This window comes from Rutidosis leptorrhynchoides, chromosome 3 (genome assembly GCF_046630445.1).
Source record: "Rutidosis leptorrhynchoides isolate AG116_Rl617_1_P2 chromosome 3, CSIRO_AGI_Rlap_v1, whole genome shotgun sequence".
Lineage (NCBI taxonomy): Eukaryota > Viridiplantae > Streptophyta > Magnoliopsida > Asterales > Asteraceae > Rutidosis > Rutidosis leptorrhynchoides.
In genome coordinates this window covers 317,662,274-317,666,294 of record NC_092335.1, presented here as the reverse complement: position 1 = coordinate 317,666,294, position 4,021 = coordinate 317,662,274, and the positions used below count along the sequence as shown (strand labels likewise).

Here is a 4,021-nt window from a genome sequence, read left to right as displayed (position 1 = left end):
AAAAACGGGGAAAAAGTGACAAAATTGCAAAAAAGTTTCAAATGAATAGTTCTCAATTTTTGGCTTTTTGTGTTTTCTAATTGATACTCTATATAATATAATATGCCACATGTCTAATTACAACAAAATTTCTGGAAAATCATATCCATATTGTCACCCTTTTACTAAAAATATTAAATACTCGTAATATATAAGGGAAAAAAAATTACGCTAGAGAAAAAGGGGGTCGGCTTCTTTTATTAACACAAATTAGGGTTCCCAACATCACACATCCCTCATTATCTCTGTGAAAAACTTCTTTTTCTTCATTGTTAACATCTTCATCGCGATTCCTTGTTGTCATTACTAATGGAAAAAAGGGGTCGTTCAAATTGGTGAATCAGTAAATCACCAAATCGCCAAATCGTCAAATTGTCAAATCGGTGGTGATTTAAGGTTGTTTGATGATCTTTGTTTGAGGTTTAAACCTACAATTTGTTTTCACTCTTCATTCAGGTAACTATCGATATGTGTATGTATATATGACTGTTTATTGCGAATTTTCTCTTAAGAATTTGCTCCAAATTTTTGATCTTTTAAAGTTGAATGTAAATCTGAATTATGTTTTTGCTGCTACGATTTATTGTTCTGATAGAATGTATATATTTTATATAGTAATCTATTACAACATACTCATCAAAAGTTGTAAACCATAGCTATCTAATCCGTATGTGCTTCATGTTAAGAGTAAATGGTTTGTTATTAATTGGGGAGTTTGGGGGTTATGTGTTGATTATTGCCTTAAGTGTTGGGTTTTGATTGATCTGATTATTCTGTTACAACTAACTAATACAAACCCATGCGATTCCAGCATCGGAAAAGACAAGGAATCGTTGAATGCTAACTAGAAGAAGTTTGATAATAGCGATGTTAATGGAAATGTTGAGACGGCCTTTGTGATGGCAACGGCAGCTGATCGTTCGTCGATGAAAGTCTCGATGTGTGCGTGTCCGATCCTTTCTTGCCGTTTCTGATTGATTTCAAGTTTTGGTTTTACACTCTATTTGATGATGTTGCTGCCATATGATTTCAATATGTTATTTCAATATTTCTTTTTGGTCCAGTCATATATATTATACCATAATTCTGTAACATGACGTACTAATTAGTCTAACCACTTTGGTTCTCATAATGTTTTATCAAGTTAAAGATGACTTGTATTTGTATAATTATACTGTTGTTATTGTTATAGTATTCTATGTTGTCAATTTTTTGTTACAAGGGCATACATCCTTGAGCTTAACTTAGATGATGAATTTGAGCGAAAGAATGAAAGTGTTGAGGTTGTTGAGGAAGAACTTGAAAAGTTATATTTATATATGTTCTCCAATTAATAGGTGTGATGTTTTTGATATGTTTAGTGTCGGCATGAGATATATTTGGTTGATCTTGCTTGTAGGTTATGTCTGCATACGGATACAAGATAGCTCAGACACGGATCGTTGAGATAGAACTATACGAGCATGATAAGAGATCAATGAATTAGATGAAATCTGGTAAACTGTTGACCTTCAATATATGTGACATCATTTATTTAATTCAATTTATTTTTGTTTAGAAGGCAAATACTGTAGTTAATTTTTTTTTGGATTGAATTTGAGGTAAGGATAATGCCAGCCACTGATATGTTGTTTATAAATGCTATAAATTCTATTGGATTTATGAGCAATTAGATTAGTAGCTTAACGATGCACTAATGGGCCAAAACATGTTTCTTCTATAAGTATGAATCATTTTGCTTCGCCTTTTATTTCACATGTATCATACAAAATTGTAACTTTATGCTATCTGTGATCTTATCTTACACTGTAGTTTTTTTTTTTTTTAAATAAAGCAGCTATGTAGCGGAATGGATGAAAATGTTGTTGTAGTTCTCAAACAAGAAAAACGTAAATTACTGTTATTGAGTATTTTTTAGACTGTTCTATCTTAATAGCCTTATTACCTTCATGTTTTATCAATTGTAACGCATAACTATCATCTTACATACTGATTATACTTAAAGTTCATAATAATTAGTTGTTAAAGTTGTTTATTTAACCAACTATTTCAAATTGGGCAGGTTAACTTAGCTATCATTTCATTAAATTTTTTGCCGGATTTTAATTATTCATTTAATTGCAGGCACTACATTAACAGTCCTGGCTTCTCATCTCAATAATTTGTTCAACGATCTGATCTTCGGGTCCTATGTGCAACGATACTGAAGGTGCATATTTCTTATTTTCGTTTACGTGATGACAATAGTTCCTTTTTTTATCATTAACCTTTTTTCATATATTTGGATGCGTTAGCCGTTAGGTTAAATTGATAATTTTAACTATATAATCGCATATGTTAATTGTAGCAAAGCTATCGATCTCGACAAAAAGGTGAAGCATATTGTGTTGGTTTCTGTAGATTGAATCTCACAGTCATTTCCTGCTAATGATGGTAGAGGGATGGCATGTTGGATGGGTACTCAAAGAACCAGCTATAACTACCTTATATTAGTGTTTTTTTAATTTAGAGTTTCTTCCATTGTAAATTTCCTTTATGACTTTTTGTAAATACTTCAAATATATATATATATATATATATATATATATATATATATATAGTTTGGTTTTGTAGTAAATTTAATTTGGTATATTTGGTGCATTTGGTATTTAAAGGGTATTAAGTGAAATATTTGGTATTTTGCGGGTATTATTTGAAATATTTGAGATTTTAACCAGGATTAAAATTTACCGGGAACACGTCTAAATTGATATCAGGAACACGCCTAATTTAATCAATTAGACGTGTTAATTTACAATTAGACGTGTTAATTTAATCAATTAGACGTGTTCCAGGAACACGTCTAGATGACAAAAAAAAAGGAGGAACACGTCTGATGTCGTACGAGGTGTATATAAAATAGTTATTAATTTTAGCAGAAAACACTATTAAATACGATACAATTTTACACAAGATATTAATTTATTTATAGAATGGATATACTTAAACCTTGCTACAACACTTATAGGCAGTGTACCTAATCGTACAGTAGTGTAGTTTTTAGTAAGTCCGGTTCGTTCCACAGGGAAATCTTTAAACAAAGCTCAACGCTATATTAGTTTACTTTTATAAAAATACAAATATATATATAAGTAATATTATTATTATAAAGGGGGGTTTTTACCGTTTAATGACCGGTTTGTCGATTTTAAGACTTTAGTCGCAGTTAAAACCTAATGTAAAATATAAAATAAATACAAGACTTAAATTAAAGCGTAAAATAAATAACGATAATGAAATTGCGAATAATAAAAGTGCGATAAAATAAACTTGCGATAATTAAAAAGTACGATAATTAAAAGTGCGATTAAATAACAATAAATAAAAGTGCGATAATTAGAAGTGCAATTAAATATAAAATAAAGGAAATTAAATATGAAATAAAAGAATTATGCTTATTTAAACTTCCGTAATCATGATGTTTGACGTGTTGATTTTAGTTTTATGCCCATGGGTTAATTGTCCTTTGTCCTGGATTATTTAATATGTCCGTCTGGTTTTTGTCCATAACAGTCCATCAGTCATAAATATAAAGTGCGAGTGTCCTCATCAAATTATTCTTATACCCGAAGTTAAATATTCCAACTAATTGGGGATTCGAATTGTAACAAGGTTTTAATACTTTGTTTAATGAATACACCAGGTTATCGACTGCGTGTAAACCAAGGTTTTACTACTTTGTTAACAATTACACCAATTACCCTTGAATGTAATTTCACCCCTGTTTTAATTATTCTAGTGGCTATTAATCCATTCCCGTGTCCGGTTAAATGAACGATTATTCGTACATATAAATACCCCGCCCATCGTGTCCGATCGAGTGTATATGGTAATTTATAGGGACGCCCAATTGTAAATCTTTATATTAACATTAACAAACTTTCATTTAGTTAAACAAATATAAAGCCCATTAATAGCCCATAGTCTAATTTCCACAAGTGTC

General features: G+C 30.4%; 1 long non-coding RNA gene across 1 annotated transcript; it reads left to right on the top strand.

Moving 5' to 3' along the window:
- The first annotated feature begins 223 nt into the window (after window positions 1-223).
- LOC139897463 (uncharacterized) lies at window positions 224-2,578 on the top strand. The gene is made up of 4 exons (XR_011776573.1): window positions 224-495; window positions 1,439-1,535; window positions 2,164-2,248; window positions 2,387-2,578. It is a non-coding gene; the product is annotated as an uncharacterized lncRNA (long non-coding RNA).
- The last annotated feature ends 1,443 nt before the right edge of the window (window positions 2,579-4,021 follow it).